Source organism: Perna viridis, chromosome 6 (genome assembly GCF_037379345.1).
Source record: "Perna viridis isolate PV_CMFRI_1.1 ecotype Kerala chromosome 6, ASM3737934v1, whole genome shotgun sequence".
In the NCBI taxonomy this organism is placed as follows: domain Eukaryota; kingdom Metazoa; phylum Mollusca; class Bivalvia; order Mytilida; family Mytilidae; genus Perna; species Perna viridis.
In genome coordinates, this window is record NC_142450.1 from 21470874 (window position 1) to 21486729 (window position 15856).

The 15856-nt window shown below is 32.1% G+C and overlaps 1 pseudogene across 1 annotated transcript; it reads right to left on the bottom strand.

The window, feature by feature from the left end:
- Positions 1 to 4710: 4710 nt before the first annotated feature.
- On the bottom strand, positions 4711 to 15161 carry LOC148614056 (sentrin-specific protease 1-like; annotated as a pseudogene). Its single transcript, XR_015923551.1, has 11 exons — positions 14283 to 15161; positions 13842 to 14000; positions 13428 to 13541; positions 12340 to 12412; positions 10846 to 10944; positions 10378 to 10422; positions 10015 to 10169; positions 9195 to 9326; positions 8621 to 8769; positions 6925 to 7045; positions 4711 to 6388 (listed from the first exon to the last, which is right to left on the bottom strand). The product of XR_015923551.1 is annotated as a sentrin-specific protease 1-like (transcript).
- Between the last annotated feature and the right edge of the window lie 695 nt (positions 15162 to 15856).

Genomic DNA, 15856 nt, shown 5'->3' on the forward strand with positions numbered 1-15856 from the left:
ACACCCGTCATATTGTAAGCGAGTATAATTCGGTAATAGTCTAGTAACAGTAATGCAGCTCCTTGACACGAGCCCAAAAGGGGTCTCATCAAAAACAATTCACAATGACGATACTTTTATCAATTTAAAAAAGTATCTAGCTGATGTAAATAAAGTAAACTAGAAGTACTGTAGGCAAGTTCACTAACACCCTGCTTCAAATGGACTTAAGTATAACAAGCTTGTTGGATTATCTCCCTTTTTTTTGTCATCCAACAGAAGTCATATTTCTTCATGCACATCTATAATACCCAACCTTCCTATAAAATATCTTCAAAATCCATTGAGCAGCTTAGGAGTTGCACTTACAAAGTTTTACCATGTAGAACACTTAATTTGGACTATCCCCATTTGAAGACCTCCGGCAGTAATCCGAGTTCTTCATGCATATCAACATATGATACCCAACCTTCCTTTAAAATTACATTTACATCGAAATCCCATTGAACGGTTAAGAGTAGTTGAGCTTGCAAGGTTTTAACATGTAAAACTCTAAATTTGCATTATCTCCCTTTGGAGTCATCCAACGGTTATTATATTCCCTTATGTACATCTACATATAATACCCAACATTCCCATAAAATTTCATCAAAATCCATTGAATGGTTTAGGAGATAATACGCCTGCAAGAAATGTTGACGGACAGACAGACAGTCGGTGTGATTCCAATATACCCCTAATCTTTGTTTGCGGGTTGTATGATAATGCGGAAATGGTACAAAAGTAAGACAAGGATTGATATTGGGGCTTTGACCTTTCCCTCTCAGTAATAAGGGTCCTAGCTGCGAAATCGTAGGTCTTGATCTTTCTTTTTTTTGATTTTGCGATCTAACGTTAAGAAAATACAAAAAAAAAAATAGTTAGAGCTACGTTTCGCAGCTATAAGGGTCCAAAATAGCCAAAACATGTATTTCTTGTTAAAAGAAAAAACTCCTATTACTTCCAATGCGTACCCATGTTTTAAGTTAAGCCCCTAGTGAACAAACCTTTAAAATTAAGTAATATTCTTCAAGGTTCAAAAGCTAAGTTATCGTTTACAGCTTTCACAACATTCAACTTGTTGAACTTCAGTGTGACTTGAATTGTTGTGTGAAGTAAGCTGCACAGCCGTGGAAACTATCATCGCACCTTACGATGTAATGGAATCATCACAACTAATTACAATCAAAGTACACAATCGATTAACTGCGAATGCCAGGAATTTACTTATTTGTTAGACTCCACTGGGTAAAGCGGATGACCGTGACGACTCAATCGGAACTACTTGGCCATTTCCGAAACACTAAAAGATAACCTCAGACGCAGAAAAGAGAATTTTTTCTCGAAATATTTCCGGAATTGCAGTCACACGCGACTCAAAGTAGTTCTATCCACCAGGTAGAGGTAAAAAATGTTTATATATCACTAGAAATAAAGGACAATAACTCTGCCAAGAAGTTCGGCGCGAAGGAAGGAGCTTGGAAAAAAAGTAATGGTAAAAATTTCAATCAGTAAAATTATAATTTTCGAATCGGATCGGTCAAATTCTGTTACGGTTATCCCAAGATAGAGGTTACAGACCACCAATTCAACCAATGAGCATTTGGAACGTACGCAAAAATAGTCCTACGCAGAAATTACCCCTGTTCCTCATAGTGCTGTGAAAAAAGTTCTCATCTTATTTAAAAAATTGAAACAGTTTCTGAAAGGAAAAACATTTCTGTACATTTTATAGGTGCATTTTGCTTCTTGTGATGTGAAGCCTAATCTCCATAATGATTTTTAAATATACCCCTATCTTGTGAAAACACTGGGATTTCCCATGCTATTTATAGACCCTTCACTTCCGGTGACCAGTACTGCACTGCAAGTCTGCTAACCCCACATGCCATTCTGAGGATTGTGAGCTGACATATGTAGAATCATGCTGATATATAGTCCTCTGCAGGTTAAAGTTAAGGTAAAGTCCAGAGAAGCCATTGAATATTGTGAAATTAGCATAGAAGCCTATGGAAAGTGGAATTAGTGGTTTTTAGCCTAGAGGATGGAAATCCGGGGAAGAATATTTATCTTTAATAAAGTTGTCTATTCAAGTTATTCAAAAAATTAATCTGACAAGTAGTCAGTCATTCATGAATGCTTGATATTTGAAGCGGGAAGCATATGGGTAAACTATGTATATAATTAATGAGAAATTACGAGGTAAAATATCGACGGGATGACCGTAACGAAGAATGTGAGATGACTGTAACAGAACAAGAGAGTGACAAACCGTAATAGGTTTATTTAATACGAAATACGAGATATTGACCAAAATATTGTAAAAGATATTGATATGTGTAAAATAGTTACTGAATGATATATACGTTTAGGTGTTTATCCACAATTAAAAAATGACTGGGAAACAGAAGAAGCTATGTCATTCTTATACTTGTTGAAGTTAATATTTGAGAGTTTTTGTGTGTTAAAACTTTTATTCAAAAAAATTCTTCCCTTTTTCTCTTGATCCCTATATATATGTTTATCTCAGTATCAATTTAAGTGGAGTATTAAATGTGCATATTTTAATTTTGTAATAATTAAAATTTATGATCAATAGGTATTTTTCTGTTTTAAGGCCAAGAAAAAACACGTCTGTTAAAGGTTTCACAGGATGGAAAAAAATATGGTAGGTAAGTAAAATCATTTTTAAAAAAAATCATTTTATATTGACACTTTTGGGAGGGCTTATCTAAAACTTTGATAGTGCTCAACTAAGAAAATTTAATGATAGTTTAGCGGTATTTTATCAAAAACACCATAATAAAAGTGCCAGGGTAGGCAAAACGATATTGGGTCGGTAATGTAACCTTTTTCAAACATTTTTTCTTGGCTGAACATAAGATGCCTTCAAAGTAAATGAAAGTTTGCAATATGCATTGTATAATGTCAGTCCAAATTTGGTAGAAGGTAAGAAATTTTAACGCTTTAGTATATTTTATAACATGCATTCTGACACCATTACATACAACAACACTAGCTTGAACCAATAGGTTTTACCACAAGAATCCGTTGAATCACCAAAAACTCTACCACTTAATATTCTCATAATTTTGCTCAAAGATAACCAACCAATAAAAAAACTTGTTGCAAATCAAACTTAATTATAATAAATGACAAAACGAAGATTTTTATGCAAGTGGGGATGGTCTCAATGAATTTTGTTTAAGAAAATCTCAGATACGTTTGCTTTCGTTCTTATCGAGCATCTGAACATTAGAAGCAATTTATTTCTGGATATTTCTTGAATTTATTTATTTGTACATGCCCCCACTGGCACAAGATCTCCATGGAAAGAAAACCCTCAAATAAATATATAATGCTTAAATATTAGTTCGAAATTTCATAAGATACACGGTATTTTAATGATACCATCGTTAGTTTACAAATAACATTAGTTTTTCCGATTTTTTTTTATTGAAATCCTACCTCGTCTTGAGGTAGATTCATCGGAGTAAGGATTTTGTTAGGATTCCAGGATAAATATTTCAATCCTGAAATATTTTCTATTACAGATTTAAAACAAAATCATAAAGGTCGATAATCAGTTTGTGTTTAAAGATTATATTTGTTGATATCATTGCATACAACTATATATAGGAGTGTATGTAAACATTGTAACCATAAACACTTGCATATTTTGAACGTCATATATGGTGTGATAAAAGATACACATTCATGAAGAAAAGTTATTTGTGTGCTAGTTTTTACGGATTTTAGCAGGGGATATCTATGATTTTAGTTGGTCTACCGGAAGTTGAAATTCTGTATAAACGGGAACGTCTTTTTTTAGATTATTTTTATAATATTTGTTCGTTAGGGAAATAACGTACAAAAATGAGAAATGATATGGAGAAAAGGGTCATGTCATAATTCACACTGGCATATATATTTTTTTTAAATGTACAAAATGTACGAAAACTGTACTTTTTGTCAAACATGTTTTATCTTTTAGAATTTATATTTATTAATAATTTAATCTTGTTTATGAAACTAATATCAACATTTAACAGACACCTGAGAATATTGGCAAACACATGTCTTTAATTTTTTATAGTTAACTTTTGACTTTTGAGTAGCAACATACCAGCAAAACCAGCCTATGGAGTATGTGTCTCAACTGATGCATTACTTAAGAGTTTAAGTTCTAAGAACACTGATTTTGTTGAGAGAGAAATTATGCTTTGTTAAAAGTTGCTTAGACAGGGCTATGAATCAGTCAAATTAAAGTCAGCATTCGAGAAATGTCATATTGCCATCATGACTAAAGCATTTCAGAAATTGTATCTGATATTCTTCCTAGCTCAGCCTTTAGTAACTTTTCACCCTTACTGGACAGAGCAAAGACACTGCCATTACCTTTCTGATTTCACTCCTTTTATTTAGTGGCATTTGTGCTGTATCTTTTTGTGTTAGTTTCAACTGCTGTAAAAGTCTTGATTTTATGAGTCCTTGTTTCGCTTGGTTTTGATTGGTACTGCCTTCTAGTATTAACTTTTCTATGAAGAACTTTTGATTGACCTTTGTTTTTATGTCCATGGTGCTAGGCAAAGGAGCATAATGTTGTACTCATGTCTATCCCAAATTTTCATGCTATGCGAATATAAAAAGAACAGAAATACTGTGTACTAATACTAATTTTATTCACTCTTCATTGGTTTTTATTTTGGTACAAATGAGTAACGAACAGGAAAATATGAATATATATATGCATTTTATTCATAAAAAAATTCATTACTTACAATAAGATAACAATTGGCCTGAATGAAACTTTGTGTTATTATCTTTTGAATCATTTTCCTGCATATCTTTGAATATTGTACAATCAATTTCTAACATTGTTAAATTGTAGAAAAGACTAATTCTAACAAATGGTACGATAACTGATGACCTTAAGGAACTAAATAATACAATTCAATAAACATAAATGTGATTCTTACAGAAGAAAGATACTAAATATGATAACATCACTTTAAAAGGGCAAAGTTTGATCAATGAACACAGGGATTAAATTTGTGAAATTAGTATTTCATAAAATTTAAAACCATGGGGCAACCAAAAAACTATTATAACTTTAAATACTGAAACCCTTTTTTATTAATTATAAAGCTCGACTATAGCTAATTGTAAATAATGTTCAAAATAAATTAGCGCAAAAATCTCATCAATGCCATTTTTTTTATCAAAAAAACAAAATGTATTGGTTTATATTATGCTAGTATGCTGATAAGCAACATTAAAAATAACAAAACGTGCGATAAATTTTCAGTGCTTTCAAATACAAGACAAAGGTTGAATAAAAAAAGATAACGCCAATAAAAAAATTTAAAATGGTTTTCAACAAAACATCAATTTAACACACCAAGCAATCACAATTATGAAAATGACTAAAACATATTTCAAGATGCATATACACTGAAGTGTATTTAGAAGTAAAATCATGTCAAAATAAAGTATTAAGCATAGAATTTTTTATAAATTGACAAATAAAAAATACATTTTATACATTCTATATGTGAAAGAAACTGACATTAAAAAATTGTTGCTACTAATGCATAGAGACAAACAAAACCCTATAGTTTAGGAGATATTAGCTTTCAGTTCAAATCCATGTTGAAATACTTATAACACAGTCTGTTGACCTGTTTGTTAACAATCACTATTCATGTAGAAACTCATAATCTCATGGACTCATATTGAAAATCTGTAAATGCATGTTTTTGATAACAGCTTTAAATAAGTACAATTCATAAACAATGGGAATGGGGAATGTGTCTAAAAGGCAACAACCCAATCAGAACCTTAGATACCTCCCTCTCAATACCCCACAACACTTGCACTTTTTTGAAAATGCAAGCCTGACCCTCTCAAAAAGTGACAAGATAAATGGAAAGTAAATTATATCCAGCTGTTACAGTTAACTAATCATTCAACAAAGTTTGAAGAAAAAACATTCAGCAAAAGAAGGCACTCTCCAGGCAACAACACACTATTACACACTTAAGGATGGACAGGCTCAAACTAAATACCCCTGCAACTTCTATGCATGGGGTATAACTATCTATATTGTGATTCACAAACAATACACACATAATCATTTCTTGGCATTTTGTTCAGTCCAATGCATTTGAAGTGCAGCCATCGGCCACACACTTTGCACTGCACTCACGCATTTTTAATTGGCTTTTGACAATCAAGCATGTCACAAATTGTCGTCTTTTGGTTTTCTAGATGTTTTTATGATTTTCTTTGTGACATTGTCTCTCATTACCAGAGCAGCCTTTTGGGTCAATTGCATTGGTTGAATTCCCTTGGTTAAAGATAGTGCATTCTGAAACATAAATTGTACAATTAATATAGCAAGACTTTCTCTTCGGATTAATTCAGGTCTGAAGCTGTCAGCGGTTGCGTTTAGTACTGTGTTCATTGTTAATTGTTTTTATGCTTAATTTGTTATATTCCATACTTATACATTTGACTCAGTCTTCTTCTGAATTGATTGATAGTCAGATGGATGACTGGTTGCTTAATGTTCAGTGACGGGTCAGATGCATATTAAGGACAAGATCATAAACATAATAAATGAATACTAACCAACACACTGAGCCAGTTCTTAATGGGAAGGGCACAATTAAAAAATCAATATGGTGAAGAATGTTAATAGTTATGTACATTATTATGTCCTCTGTCCTTAACCTAAAATTTAACAGGACTAAACATCTAAGTCAATATATCAAACCTATTGTACACAGAATTTTGTTGGGGAATTCTTTGTTTCATTGTTCCATACTCTATACAAAACACTAATAAACTGGCACCCAACAAGAATTTATCTGCATGTGTAAATCATATCATGGTTATATTAACCATAAGTATAAACAGTCCACAGCTATACTCATCTTTTTGTTGACTAGATTTTAAATTTCCACTCTTCCAATTAGCATCAATATCATCTTTTATTTTCTCACTTCTTATTTTCATGTAGTTCCTGCAAAATGTTCTTGTTAGTTATAATACAAATGCAAGTACATGAAAATGAACAAAATGAATTAAATGTCTCAGTACAAATGACACCTTTAACGTTTGTCGTGCTGAAAATTGGTCTGTCACTCGAAAATGGTCATTTTTGTCCATCTCTGGTCATTATTTGCTACCTGTGTGGTTCAACTGGAACAAATCAGGAACCAAAGCACATTCATCCTACAGCCTGTAGAGTTGGGGATCATGAACCGGTAGTAGTCAATACAAGGGGTTGACATCCAAATTGTGGCGACAAAAATCACTCTTATTTAGGCAAAATAGACTACTACAGATCAATTCTGCTCTGGCAAGGGTCCAAGAAATGAACCCTACCACTAACAAAATCTCATTTTTTTTGACAGTGGAAACTCGTGACCTCCTCTTTTAGCTTTCAAGTCTTTATTTATTAACAAACTATATATCAGATAGCCTCATTTTAAATCACAGTCACACTGCTTGCAGATGGACACAAAATGCACTTTCCTAAACTAAGATTTACATTGCCAGAACCAATAAAGCGGAACCAGGTCAAATTCCGAATAGATCCAGGCATAGCATGACAAGGGTTAAGTTGCATACCACTGCAAAGCTTGGGAAAAGGGCTTTCAAAATCAGTATACTAAAGGTAGGATGATCACCAAAATTTTTTTCTCAGATATCTAGCTTGAAAAAATAATACTGAAAATCCACATTTTTACATTGCCTGCTATCTGAAGCATGGAGACAAATTAATCACACAATATTCATACACTTTTGTACTAAATTACAAATACACATTCTCAGCTTTATTGTGATTAATGTGATCAACATACAAACATCATATGCACTTACATTATACAATGCATAGAACAAGTCTCATGTGTTCTTGATACTACAATGAAGGGGGAGGAGGGATGTGGCTGTTGACCCAAAAGTGTTAAGTGGGAACCAACTAAGACTGTCATTCATATGGTATATATCTGTGCTACAGTAGATGTGATATGCCTGATGACATGGACATATTTTTACAAAACTTATAGAGACCAAAATTCATGAAAATTTGTATGTCTTTAATGTGTATAATATTCAATTCACCATAGTTTCAAGAAAATTGGTGTCATTTTTTACAAGGGTCTAATGGGCAACAGTATTGTATAATCAGTCCTGTATCAGATGCATGCTTGTTAAAAAGTAAGTATCCTTCAAACAGTTGGTAGAACATGAAATAAAACAAATATAATAGTATATTACATATTTTAAAGATAAAATTTATGATATCCTTATTCAAAATCCATTAAGAGATACCTTCTATATCTAAATAAAACACTTTACATAATGAAAATTAATTATGTTTTAGTTCAGAACAGGTATCAGTTGCATTACAGATGATTTAAATTTTCACATGTTCTTCATTTTTTTCAATGTATAATTCATTATTTCCCTTATTTTTTTGGTTCATAATTCATGGAAAAATGTACTTATATGAGGGTGTTGTGTTAAAGGAAATTCATAATAAAGATTTATTTGGTTTTCATTCATTTTCACTGATAATTAATTGAATTACCTCCAATGTTGTACATATTTGTCATTGTTCCCATTCATGGAATCCAGTATTTATACTGATTTACATGGAATATTTGCTGCCAGTAATATCCAGTGGTTTTGACACTTTTTGATTGGCATGAAAATCCAAGTGTATGTTGAGAATTTTACCTTCAAGAACCAAATATATTTCAGCATGTGTGTTATAAATGCAAAACAACATGAAACTTTAACATTGAATTTTCAACAGACCATGACTGCGGGGTTTATTCCTAAAATTGGCATGAATTTGTGATGAAATGATGGTAATGCATCTGCACACCAAATATCATTGACCGAGCATAAGGGGTTCAGGTTGAAATTAACTTATCAGATTACATAAGTGAAGTTTGTAGGTGCTGTCATCGCTGCCATCACTGGAATAGAAAACCTAAGTCTTGCCTTCCGTGACTTCCGTTGCACTTAACCAGTAACTGTTACATACAAAATATTTTTCTTTGTTTCATTTGGTAACTGGCAGTTAATATATCTGCATAACTCGTAGTCATTATCTTAAAATTTTAAAATAATACATGTTGTACAAATGAAATACTTACATTACTGTAAAACCAAGTATCAAACCGTTTTTGCTCCCAAAGGACTGCCATATATGATGGCAGAGCGAAAATATGACCCTCTTGTTCTAAATTGTTTTCACTTTTTAAGATTCCCATATATGCGTTTATCACCTGAAATGAATTATTGTAACTTAAATTCTGAAACTACATTTACTGGAGGAAACTTGTAATAATATAGCTTTGACTTGGCCAAGAAATACATACCAATATGTCGTAAAGTTTCTATATGAATTACTTGTGGACATAATCCAATTTCTAAATTTTTAATTCAGTATTCATGTTATCTACTTTGCACTCTGGAACCATGCATTCAAGCACACATTTGAAATGTTTATTTTTCCTGCAGCCAAAAAGAATTGAAAACCATTAAACAAGTACTATCTTTAAAAAAAGATAGCCGACGCGGTAAAATTTTGATCTTTCTCCTCATTATTAATTTTCTACATTTCATTCAGAAAATAACACATGACACACAATTTCGCTACAGTTTTTTTCGAAAGCCACTAAGTTATCAGTATTTGGCCAATGGGGAAACAGAATTGCGATCAGGTAACTTGCGTTTCCATGGAAGAGCGTCTTTAAGGTCAAAGGGTAAAAATTGAAAATATAACGACTGCGTCAGAAAGAAATGATTCCGCATAAACACATAACCTTTTCAGTCAGAAGTATAAAGATTTATATCAAAGCTGCAGAGACTAAGTCCTACTTCTACATATCACTGCACTCCTTTCAGAAAGATTTCCTCTGCTGAATATATATTACAAATGTAACACTACTCTGCAAGGGAATATACATTTACCTTATCATTAAGCCAACTGGAGCCTTGTAATGTGCTAAGATCTTTCCCCTCTAAAGTTTCCCCACCAACATCATACCTAACTGATCTGTTTTTGTACAACATGTATGGGGAGGTTTTTAGAAGTCCATCACATTTCAAGTCTTTTATGAAATTCCCTAAAACCAAATCAGGATAACTATAAATGAAGGATATAAGTGAAATTAATGGTTCAAATTTACATTGAAGATTATTTGTTAATTTTTCTGAAACGAATCTTAATGCAAATAAAACAACAAAGTATAGGAGTACTGCTTATAAATGACATACATCACCCCTTTTAGATCTAGATAATAAACAGTTGTCACAAAATTACACATATCTTACATTCTACATCTTCAAGATTACATTCCTGGTGTGTATCATTGATGTCTAGAAAGGAAATAAATCATTATCAATATCATGTAACCGGTTACTTATTCATCATACATATATCATTTTGCAGTATATGAACAGGACAGTGACATTCTAATAAAAAAATTACAACAAATGATCAAAATTACTTTTCACTGTTGAGTTAAAACATAAACAGCCACTGAACAGATGAAAACATAACCCATTTCACAAATTTAAGGAGTCAAGAATCCAAGATATCCTATAAAATATTGATATTCTTAACCCGTATCTTTCTTCACTTATGCTTTTCAACAACATGTCTACCGCAATATTTTATGCAATATTATATTAATGTCATATGACAAAAATGTGATACCAAATTCACTCCAAACAATTGCTGAAATACCTTTTAAAGATAAATTTGGTAATAAAAAAAATTAGAAGTTTTATAGTTCTCACCTTGATTTGTAAGACACTTCATAAGATCCTCAAAAGCATTTATAGCAAGTTCATCTGTTCTTTTTGGGTCTACTTCAAGTTGAAAAAATCCCTCATCCACTGAAATATAAATCACACATCTTTAGATAGATAATACATTTTTGTCACAGTATTACAGATTACATACCTTCTACTTCTTCAGGTTCACATGTAAGTAGTAGTCAGATTTTTAGTTATTTTTAGTATGAAAACATTCGTACAAACCAAGCCTCAGCTTTTTACTAGACAGACTGTGCTGGACTAGCTCAAAGAAGCAATAACCCAAAGAAAGGCAAGTTACCACACTCAGAAACAATTTTTTACTCCAATCAGTCATCACTTCACCTCACAAAGCTGCATGCTTAGTGGAGATGCTGAACCTACCAAAAGTCTTTGGTGTGATGAGGTCTGTTATCAAACCCACGATCTCCACATTTAAGGCATTGCCTATCACTTCACCAATGATTTTCCAGGGTAGGCTACTACCAATAAACAGAGTGCATCCTCATATGATATCAAGTTGATTGAAATTAAAAAGTAACTCTCGTCTATTTGAACAAATATTTTTAGTTAATACATTGCTTGTTTATAATTATGATAACTTTATAGACATTTAAAATTAAAAATCTTATACTGATGATATACATGTAGTGGTACTGAAAAAAAATATGCATAAAGTGATAAAATACCTAAAACAAGAAAAAATACACACTGTATATAAGAATTGAGTACTAATTATATGCACTACTGTTTGATCACAAAATCTTTGTATCAGTTTATGCATAAAGGATAAATATTGTCTTCCCATCTTGGAAAGAATATAAAAAAAGAACATCTACTTGACACTGTGGTGTAAATGGCACAGGACTAATTCTTTTTACTACATGTAACAACTTGGTTGGATTATCCAAAAAAAAAAATTGGTTATTGGTAATATTCTGGTAATATTCTGGTAATGAATATCAAAATACAAACATGCATAACAGTTAGTGATCAAGTATTCATTATGGAACCCGTTGCAGATTGCAAAGAATTCTAAATAGTGGGTCAGCACAAGTGCTGAAAAATTTGAAGATGGTGAAAACTAGATGTGTCAAAAACAACAAATGGCCTCGTTTAAAAAAGTCCAAAGGCTGCCATTTTGAAAAAAAATCAGGTAAGCGGAGCGAAAGGTAAACCTGATCTGTAACTCATCATGGTGAACTCACATATCAAAAAATCAGCCCTGTATCTAAAGGCGTTTAGAAAAAAGTCTATGTAATGATTTGTTGAGGAATGACAGAATGATGGACAAGGATAAAATTATATGGCCTTGACCACTTTGTGGCAGGGCCATAAAAATCATGATTACAATAATACACCATTATCAACTGTTAGCATAATTTCAATATCACTTAATATGGCAAGCTATTGGTAAACATAGGTAGATTCTGCCAGAATGAAGGCAATAGATTCAATCAAACATAACACACTAACCTGTTAATTTAGGCAATATCTTCATCATCTGCTTATGTTACATTCTTTGCAATCCCTTCTTTCACATCATTAGCTGTAACAAATTACCAAATATTTTAGTGGCAATCATAACCTTTTGACAAATATGAGTTAATAAACACAACAAATTGTATTGTGAGTACAGACAAACCTGTGCGCCTGAGAAAATTAAAGCATGGCTAGACCAAGATAAATATAAAATTTAATTTCTGTTTCAGAATATTAAAAAATACTTTTTTAATAAATTCTGTATAGAGTGCTAAAATAAACGAAGTTGAGAAAAGTTTGAAAAGTGCCCCCAGTCAGATGATGAATACTTAATATCACAATCTAAGAGTTGTGTATTGACATTTTACAACATGTAGATTGTGATATAACAATCCCAAGATGATGAATACTTATAACCACAATATAAGTGTTGTGTATTGACATTTTACAACATGTAGATTGTGATATAACAATCTAAAGATGATGAATACTTATAATCACATTCTAAGTGTTGTGTATTGACATTTTACAACTTGTAGATTGTGATATAACAATCTAAATATGATGAATACTTATAACCACAATGTAAGTGTTGTGTATTGACATTTTACTACTTGTAGATTGTGATATAATGAACTAAAGATGATGCATTCTTAAAGTCACAATCTAAGTGTTGTGTACAGACATTTTACAACATGTAGATTGTGATATAACTATCTAAAGATGATGAATACTTATAACCACAATCTAAGTGTTGTGTATAGACATTTTACATGTAGTTTGAGATATAAAACCTAAAGATGATGTGTTCTTATAATTACAATCTAAGTGTTGTGTATTGACATTTTACAACATGTAGATAGTGATATAACAATCCCAAGATGATGAATACTTATAATTACAATCTAAGTGTTGTGTTTAGTCATTTTACAACATGTAGATAGTGATATAACAATCTAAGATGATGAATACTTATAATTACAATCTAAGTGTTGTGTTTAGTCATTTTACAACAGGTTGGCCAGGTGAACTGATGATATGTAAAGTTTAATGATTTAAATAACCACTAATATTTTCTTTACCCTATATTCTGAAAAAAACTCCCTCAAGTATAGTGCTGCACTGCAGCCCAGCGTTTTTGTCCCTGTGTTTCTTTTATTATATGCAGCTTAAGAGTGAAGATGGTCATCCTGATTCTCCTAAAAAAATCTCACAACTAAAACATAATTTTTTTTAAATAAAAAAAACTCAATTAAATGGTTGATATTTGAATATTACTGAAAATAAGAATCCTTTTGCACAACATATTTACAAATTATAAAAATCTTACAAAATTGTTTTAGCTTTGTTTGTTCAATCAATATGCATGGCCATTCTTCATGTACAATTATTTCACTGTCCCAAGAATTTGGATGAAAACAAAACTCAAATGTTACACCACGATTTTCAATTGTTACATCATAATTTCTATTAGAATCATTGATCTTAGGTATTACCTTTTCATTCTTTTTTTTGTCTGTAATTTGGCCCTTGATGACATTCCATCAAACGGTGACCAACGATGAAGAAAGGGGTATCCTGTACAGGAATGTGTGAGCCTTGGGTGACAGCACCATCATCTTCCCAGCACACAAAATTCTGCACTAAGCATTGTTCTGAAATAAAATTAAACAATGAGAGAATTACAAATAAACATATGTATTTGGATTTAAGTATCATCTCAGATATGTTTTCAAAAATGCTACATGTATATCTTTTCGACCTTTCTATTTCCCTCCCTTCCACCTTCAACCATCAAAAAGAGATTAGTCAGAACAATTAACACCAATGTTCATTTACAAAATAAATCACAGCAATAGATCTTGTGACCAAAATAAATTGCACATTGAGAAGAAAATATGGAAAAGGATATTTCTTTACAAAAGAATATGCCTCACCATCAAGGGAAAATTTTCCCAAACCTTTGGTAGTTCTTGGTACTGCATAAGTTGTGGAGGTAGCTAAAGAAAATTCCTCCACAACCGAATTAGCCGTCTCCAGATCTTTCACCCATCCATAGTAAGTGCTTGTGTGTTGAATGAACAAGTCACACCATGGAATGTCCTCATCAATGGTATCACCAGTGGCAGTACTGGACATACCCTTTAAAAAAAACTTTAAATGTATGTACAAGTGTTGTTAAACGAAGAGTTGAATCTATACATGAATCAACAACAAAAAAATAAATAAATAAAAAATTAACAAAAAAATCCAGAAAAGAAATAAAATCTTAATGCTATGTTTATACATAAGTCTAATTTAAAATACTGTGGAAAGTTAAATGTTTGTTTTTTTTTCTAAAACAAATGTGGTGGTCACGTTTCCGACACACGATGGAACAAACAACTTTCTTTACTTGTCGAAGTACATGTACACGATAAGCGAAATAAGCTATCTTTTTACCTTCCACAATAATCAGAATATATACTTGCAAATATTTTCGTTCCTTCTTTGTCAAAATAAATAAACATTGAACTGTAAAAATTTACAAAAGTAAAAGAAATTAAATAACTTTAGTGAGCGCGCTCGCATACCCCACGCGTCCCAATCTTGGATAGTCAAGTAAATTTGTTCGTAAGAGAAATATATGTAGAAGGATCCCAATAAAAAAGGAATATGAGCGTTTTTCAGGCTTTAGACTGTGATTTCTTGGAGTTTTAGTTAATCTAAAGTAAATATCATCGTAGCGGAACGAAACATATACTTGACCTGTAACTTATCATGGTTAACTTATATGCAAAAAATCATCTCAATATCTGCAAGCGTTTAGAAAAAATGTCTGGAAAACGTTTTTTTTCTGTGAATTTTGCTAAGTTCAAGGCCCGTAATTTCAGTAAAAATCATCAGAGCGGAACAAATCGTAAACTTGACCTGTAACTTATCATGGTGAACTTGTATACCAAAAAATCATGTCAGTATCTGTAAGTGTTAAAAAAGGTGCGGAAAACTGAAGATGGACTGACCGACGGGTCAAAAACATTATACCCTTCGCAACTTCGTTGCGTGGCGTATAAATATGGACTAATATTCCTTCGCTAGCCTCTTTTAGTAGAATAACCTCTTAAATGGTCAACATTTACCTTTATGGTCATTTAGTTTACAGCAAAAACAAGTTCTTTTTAAAGCTTAGCCACTCAGCTGGGTAAATTTTTTGGTCGACGACCCAGAGAACGTGTCGAAGTCCACATTCACCTCAAATGCTGGAAGGCTTTTCTAATATTTTTTTATATTAAATGTCATTTGTTTGGTATTGGAGTGACGGTCACTTTGATATTTGTTTTTTTATATTAATTCAGATCGAAGATCGGCAAGTGCCGGAGTCTATAGTATTAAAACCCGTGAACACCTGCAATTATCTTCCGCCACAGGAAAGGTGTACTGAAAGCATATCGTTAAGGTTCGAATACAAATACTAAGATCCCTTAACATGTAATTATCAAGGTTAATTCCATGTTGCTTACGCTAATAATCA